This window comes from Mycteria americana, chromosome 6 (assembly GCF_035582795.1).
Source record: "Mycteria americana isolate JAX WOST 10 ecotype Jacksonville Zoo and Gardens chromosome 6, USCA_MyAme_1.0, whole genome shotgun sequence".
Taxonomy (NCBI): domain Eukaryota; kingdom Metazoa; phylum Chordata; class Aves; order Ciconiiformes; family Ciconiidae; genus Mycteria; species Mycteria americana.
In genome coordinates, this window is record NC_134370.1 from 52,437,687 (window position 1) to 52,445,875 (window position 8,189).

Genomic DNA, 8,189 nt, shown 5'->3' on the forward strand with positions numbered 1-8,189 from the left:
ATCACATTATTCTCATACTAAATCCAAAACACAGCACTATACCAGCTACGAGGAAGAAAATTAACTCTATCCCAGCTGAAACCAGGACATATCTCTATCCCCAAACACTGAGATCCTGTTATCGCAAATCTGCCTGACATTCCTGTGTCTTTTCACAAGACCCACAAGCCATAGGCCTGGCTTTGACATACTCATACGAGAGCAGAAGGCTGTGTCACAAGGACACTGTACTGTTGTTCAGGACTTGAACTGCAGGTCCCCTGGGGCTTAGCAGGAGTGTCACTCATGAAGGAGCATAGTAGTATAGCTCCAATTTAACAATTTGTATATAAAGGAGCTGATTCACTTTGCTCTGTGGAACAGATGCTTACAGCTGCTTAATGCTCAATGGATTGGAACAAGGTTAGTAAAGTCTTCAGTAGTAATAGCACCTCAAGGCACTACTGATCCTTTTGCGGACACCCTCAGTAATGCTGGCATGATGGCATATGTAGGCACACTGTGAACTGAATCCTACTGAAAATAGTGCATCAGAATAAGGTGTATTGTGTTGTTTTGTTTTTTCCTGGTCATGTCAGATTCCTGATTTGGTTTGCAGTGAGGCCACGCAACTGAAGAGATACCAATCTGGAGAGAGAGGCAGGAACTGGAAGAAGTAGCTAGTGGCAAGGCAATAGGTCAGGGTGCCATGGAAGCCACTGACTTTGGATTGTGAAGCTATACCTTTGAGGGTTGTTGTTTTGGACCTTTTTGCTACATTTGCTACTTGGTGAAAATTTTCAGGGGAACCTTCCTTCAAGTCAAATCCTTGCTGCAAACTGCACATACATCATCACAGACTCTGTGTTCTGGTAACTGATGAGGACAAGAGACATTTGCTTGTATCCTTCCTTAAGAAAAGAAAAAAAAATAACTTTCATTCTACTGGGTAGGCAGCATTTTATGAAGAAAATTTAAGAAATTAATTAACTATAACAAAATTTCACCTCTTTAACCTTAGCTCTTGAGCAAACCTGAGCTAAATAAACATCTGACCATTCAATCTCTTCCACTTAAGGTTAACTTGAGTTTATTATTCAGGCTACTGCCCTTGTGTATTAGGCAAAGCATAAATTATGCATACTAATTACCTTGGATGGGGCACGACTTTAATGAATTCTTTTAATTAAACTGCAACACAGTGGTTTTATAGAGGATGGTCTATATTTCATCCTTAAACTATGTAACCTTCATCTTTGGAGAGATCACACATTTGAGTTGATTTAATTCATTTAAGTAGTATATACAAAGAGCAACATACCCTCGCTATCACTGGGAAATTTGAAAAATGTTTGTGTTCTGTTGCACTGCTAAGAAATGAGATTCTTCAATGAAAAGTTATGATTCTGGCAGAAAGGCAAGGGCTAACACACAGGAAAAAGAAAGGCAGTCTTGAAGGAATGAAGTTAAAGAATGGTGTAGTATTAGTAATTACCAAAACAAACACAAGTAGATCATTTCCCAGGACATCTCACTTACTTGGCATTTTACATTAGTGGTAAACCAGCAGAATTATCTGGGTCCCTAGTATGTTCTTTTGAAGTGGCTTTGGCTTCTTAAAAATAATCAGGTCATAACAACTCAGTGTAACAGTTACACTATTATCTGCAAAGAATTTGTCCACAGTGGCAGCACCAGTAGCTTACTAGGAGGAATAGCAGCAGAGGGTAAATGATTCATTTGATTCTGATTCTTAAAAGCAAAGCATGGTAATTGCCTCCTCTCAATTACTTTGTCCTTGGCCCCACATCTGAAATCCAGAAATGTATGTGCCCTTTCTCTTTTGCCTTTTGCTGGAGTTTATTATTTTGTTCTTGTTATTTACCTGTTCTTGGCAGTTTTGAGGCTTCTGTGGCTTCCCAGAGTCCAAGGAATAAAAGTGGTCATTGGATGTGCATCAGCTGACAGACAAGCTAACTGCTAGGTTAAAAAGAAGCATGGTAGCTGTTGATAGTGTATTTATGATGGCAAATAGCAAAGATTGCCTGTCTTGACATCTATTCTATTTCATCTATCCAGGTCGCCTTCCTCCAGGGTCCGTATAAAACATAACTGCAAGGTGTGTTCCTGATCAGTCATGCTGCCACATGTGTGTCCTTCTCTTTCCCCATAGATCTAATATGGTCCTGTGTCCTTTCCTTCAGAGCTCGCTGTTTGGTTGTTTGCTACTTGTGCACTTGCCAAGGTGTATGTCCCCAGAAGTAAATGGGAATTTTCTGGTTTAAATTCACTGTTTGCAGATAGTTTCATCCATCTCATACTTGTCCTTTGGTCCCACCATCACTGTTTCTTTGGTGTTGTTTCTTCATTGTTGCTTCCTCTGAAAGGAATATCTGCCCCATACAGTTATTTGTGTAGTTATCTCCTACCACAGAAACTACTTGTAGTGATATGTACGGGAAGCAACTTGGTGAAAGGCCCTTCCAACTCAAGCCATTCCATGATTCTATGAAGACAGGAATAATCATGCCCCTAGGCATTCAGTGCATCCAAAATATTTTCACATGTACACACTATTTAATCTAAGGCATGATATGAAGAGAAATGGCTAGTATAGTGTATATGTGACATCAATCTAACTTTTAAGATTCATTTAAATATTTGGTGCTGGACTCTGTTCTTAGTTTTCTCTGAAGTCTTCTGTGGCAACAGCTGAATTTAACATTTTGTAATAGAAAGCAAAGTCTAGTCTTCAGTTGCTGTGAAAATTAGTTAAAATGTTTGTGCTCATAATATGTGACCAGTTTTATTCCATGTAGACAGAGCCAGATTTGAGAAAGTTGAAAAATATTTATTTGCTGGCATGCAAATGTTACATCTCTATCTCCTGTTTAGGAAATGAATTTTAATATGCACTTTGGAACAGATTTAATCTCATCTGCACTTCCTTGGGTGAATCTACAGTTTAGGCTTTGCTCTTCATTGCAATGATTCCTGTGTGATTTCAGTCATTCCTTGATGCCATTATTTGCCATAGGCTTGTCTTCCTCATGGTGCCTGCAGGCTGTGCTCTTATATAGCATATGTTTTGACAAGCCATCTGGTTTCAATAGGTTTCCCAAGTGTCTGCCTTCTTGCAACCTGTCTTTTTGGCAGCCACCAGTGCCTAGAAACCCTCTGTCTGGCTTTCTCCATGGGTCAGAGATTCTTATTTTAGCCTGGAAGTGTTAACATGTGATAAAGAATGAAGCAGCTTATGGAACCAATGGGACATTATTGGTATAGGGAAAGGGATTGAAACCAAAGGACTCAGCACAGTTCCCATGAGGGCCCCTGTCTGACATATACGGGTGAATGAAACGGGTTTAGCATGCCTTCTGTCTGGGCACAATGCCATACTAACATAAGGTTCTCAGCACCGGCAACCAAGAACCCAGCATGTGTACAGCATGTGTATCAAAGGTATTTGAAGACAGCATTGCTCCAAGGGGCTAATTCAACAGCTGTGTATCTTACACTTGCACATCTAATCGTCAGAGAAGTTGGTCATGACTCCTGCAGCTTTTTTAACCTCCACAAAAGAACAGAGTTAGCAGAATGAAGAAAATTGCAACCAAAATGTTTCCCTTTCCTCAAACTGTCATGGAGAATCAGCTACAAAGTTGTACTGCTAGATGACAAAATAGGTACTAAGCAAATCCAAAGATCAGAATCTATAAGCAGAAACAAAGAAAAAAGCATGGTTACATACCAGGTTACTTAGAGTTAATAAAAGATTAATTTCAGTGGTTATCGCATATCTTCAGCAGTTTGGATGGGAAAATAGTACCGGGGGAATTTTCCTCTCTGCTTTTTCTATTGCAACATAGTGAAATTACACCATTCTTAGTAGTCATGTGAGCTAGTTGAAAGCTAGCATAGAAATACTACTCACACCGCGCCATTGTAACATATTCTAAAATGGTGTTGTAGTTTGGATCATCCTACACACTGAACATGCACTTGGGCATATCATCTGGATGAGAGAGATGCGTGTGCATTCTTCTTTAAACTTTCAAATTTCTAAACCTCTGCTGACCAGAAATTAGTTGGCCTATTCTTTGACTTGCAATGATATAGTAAGAAGATACATGTAAAAGTGAGACCAATTGTCATCCAAACAAATGATTTCTGCTTTGCCAGTTCCATGGCAGACAGTACCTATACTAGGCCTAGTAGTTATTTCAGCTTCACACAGGGAAGACGGAGAATAGCTTAGCCAAACCTGATGCTTTGGCTTCTAGACCGATCACCTTCTAGTTCTGAGAGAGCAGCCCTTCACAGTTTCTTGATGGACTCTCCAGCTCTGGAAACAGTCATACTAATAATTCTAAAATTAGCCTCAAAAATCTAATTGGGGATCAAAGGAGCTGTCTATCCATTTGGTTGTAAACCTCAGCTATAAAGTTGTACTCTAGTTACAGCAGTAGCCAGGAGATAGACAAAGCTTGTAACAGGATCCCTTTTTGGAGAGAACCTGATAACGGTACATAAGAGTTACCTACCTAGAAGTTGAAATCTAAGATTAAAGCTTTAGAATTGTCTTTGAAATTATGGTTCAAGGCTTACATAATAGTTTGGTTTTTATAAAAAAATAGTTGATTGAATTCTTTCAATTAATATACAGCTTTTATCTGACAGCTCCATGCCTCTTGTTTCAAACAGTGAGCTCCCTGAAAAAATTGGCACATCAGAAGCTTTATAACATAGCTTCTCCAGGTGTCAGAGTCCCAAGATGATGTATTATCTGCTGTGGAAAGCTCATTCCCAAATTCCTGTAGAAAAGGTTAATTTCTTGGTTGCTTTTTCAACAGTAATTCATTCACCAGTGGCAAAATTCAAGTTCAGTTTGGCTACCATCACTTCAAACTAGGCAATTTGCTATGTTCTTTCCACTTTGGATTCAGATTGTAAATCAAAGAGTTCCTCTTTTGGAATCTTTAGCCTCAAAGGATAAAAGAGCTATTTTAAGAATTGTCTAGAAATGACCTTGTATGTATGAAAGTAAAGAGATTGTAAACTCTATATGCTTGTAAACTGCTTCTCTAGCCCATGTCATGAGTACCAAACACAAACATAAGTATATAGACTGCCTTCTGACATGTCTGGAATGTCAAAAATAGTTATCCCAAGCTTTCTGCGATCGGCAGAAATACGTGTACATGACAGGCATCTGCAGTCCCCCAAATAACTACATTTTTCCTTTTGTGTCTCGTATTGATGCTGAAAATAACGTGTGGTAGGTTGACCTTGGCTGGCTGCCAGGTGCCCACCGAGCTGCTCTGTCACTCCCCCTCCTCAGCTGGACAGGGGAGAGAAAATATAACGACAGGCTCATGGGTTGAGATAAGGGCAGGGAGATCACTCACCAATTACCATCCAGGGCAAAACAGACTTGACTTGGGGAAATTAATTTATTGCCAATCAAATCAGAGTAGGGTAATGAGAAATAAAACTAAATCTTAACACACCTTCCCCTCACCCTTCCCTTCTTCCCTGGCTCAACTTCACTCCCAATTTTCTCTACCTGCTCCCCACCAGCAGCGCAGGGGGATGGGGAATGGGGGTAGCGGTCAGTTCATGACATGTTCTCTCTGCCGCTCCTTCCTCCTCACTCTCTTCCCCTGCTCCAGCGAGGGGTCCCACCCACAGGAGACAGTCCTCCACGAACTTCTCCAACATGGGTCCTTCCCACAGGCTGCAGTTCTTCTAGAACTGCTCCAGCGTGGGTCCTTCCCACGGGGTGCAGTCATTCAGGAACAGACTGCTCCAGCATGGGTCCCCCACAGGGTCACAAGTCCTGCCAACAAGCCTGCTCCAGCGTGGGCTCCTCTCTCCAGGGGCCCACAGGTCCTGCCAGAAGCCTGCTCCAGCGCAGGCTGTCCACGACGTCACAGCCTCTTTTGGGTACATTCACCTGCTCCAGCGTGGGGTCCTTCACGGGCTGCGGGGGGACAGCCTGCCTCACCATGGTCTTCACCGTGGGCTGCAGGGGAATCTCTGCTCTGGCGCCTGGAGCACCTCTTCGCCCTCCTTCTTCACTGACCTTGGTGTCTACGGAGTTGTTTCTCTCACATATTCTCACTCCTCTCTTCCGGCTGCTGTTGTGCAGCATTTTTTTCCCCTTCTTAAATATGTTATCACAGGGGCGCTACCACTGTTGCTGATGGGCTCAGCCTTGGCCAGTGGTGGGTCGTCTTGGAGCCGGCTGGCATTGGCTCTATCAGGCATGGGGGAAGCTCCTGGCATCTTCTCACAGAAGCCATCCCTGTAGCTCCCCCCCACCCCACCCCTGCTACCAAAACCTGGCCACGCAAACCCAGTACAAGTGGTTTCCTTAATTACAGGGTTGATTTAACAGAATACTTACGCACTTGTTTGAATGGGGCCTAAATTATTTTCAAATTCATCTGGATTCTTTATTGAAAGGTCAAGAATCGCTCTTGAAGGACATCACAAATGAGATAATGTAATACTTTTGAATGGACTGCACCTCTTCTTTCATGAAAGGTAATACTCGCAGGATAGGCTAAATTTGGTTATTCAGATATGATGTGCTGAGCAGAAATTAGTAACTTATTATCAGGACAGTCAATTTTTCCTATTTGGAGCTAGGTTAAAGGAGATCTACTTATTCTCAACCTCAGACAAGTCTATAGAGACAAAGGGTAGTGAATATCAACAGCTAAATAATTTACAAGTAACTCCACTCAAGATTAATTTGGGGTAAACAGAAGCAGTAGATTATAATAACCCCATCAATCACTTGGTGTTTCACAACCAGTTTCAAGCAATGCCATTAGATTCTTTTTAAAGACATACAACAAGTTTTCCAGAGCCCTCCGCTGCCAAGCTAAGTAACTCCCCAAGGCAAGCACATCCTTTCTTGACTGATCACTTCTATTGAAGAGCATCAAGAATAAACAAATAAGGTAGGACTGTGAATTAGCTTGGAAGGACCGGCTTTTAATTGTTGCATTTCGGTGATTATTGTTTTCTCACTCCAACCAAAAATAGTTTATGGAAATGAAAAATCCTTTTGTGTTTTATTGAAATCTACAGAAAATGAAGATTTAAAAAAAATGCAGTGCTTGGCAGCCAGAAGTGCGTGTGCAATTGGTGATGTTAACAGAGACTGTAATACTCTGTGACGTTGTATGCTTTGTTTAGGTTGTACCAGCATGCCAAATCTGTTAGCAGCTTTCCAAACAGAAAGGAACGTATGGAGCATATCTCACTTTAAAAAGTAAAATTAGGAACCTGTAAATTATTTGATGTGTTCAAACACCTGTAGCAACAAGGAGTTTGATTTCAATAGGGGTCTGCAAAGGCATAGGGGTGACTTCATTTCATATTACTTGAAGGCGCAGGGAGTAAGTACTTAATGTTCACTATGATTTTATTCAGGTTCTAAATTCTACAGTAATTAATTTGCAAAACAGTAAGTAGAAACTAAATTTTCTTTTGCTCCAAATATGCAAATAGGAAAAATCTGAATTACATTGGAATAGTTTAGTATTCATACAGATTCATTTCTTGAAACCCTTCCATGCTTCCTCCTAGAATTTCCATTCTTCTGTAGGTATATGGCCATTCCAAGTCAGCTATCACGATAAAGCCTGGTATGTGGATGTGAAATGACAATCATCTTAACCATATACATGTAGCTAGGGGAATTACTTATGAAGTTTTATTGCTTTAATTCAGGCCTGTGCTACTGCAGGTGAAAGAGATTCTTTGTGGCAAGGTGGCTAAAAAGCAGTGTGTGTGTGTGGCAGCAGTTTCCCATCTAACTTTCTATTTTAATCTGGCTGTTCTTCCTGAATCATACATTTCTTGTATTAAGTTTTCTTTGCCTGATTTTTCTCAAAATATGATTTTTATAATCAAATTATGATTCATATAATGAAAATTTGAACCAAAATATGAAAACTGTGTGTGAGCTTATGCCAACCAGGAGGTACATTCTCCTTTCTTGTAAGAAACACGGCTCACTTAATGGCTTCTTTTCTATTTTTAACAATTATTCCATCAGTGTGACTGGGGTGTTGAAAGCTGATGCATTTCCTAGAAGTAGCCTTTTGTGAGGGAAAAATGTGTGTGTGATTCGATAAATATGCATCTTGATTTAGTTGACTTACTGTCAAAGCGAGCAAACCAGAGGCAATTGC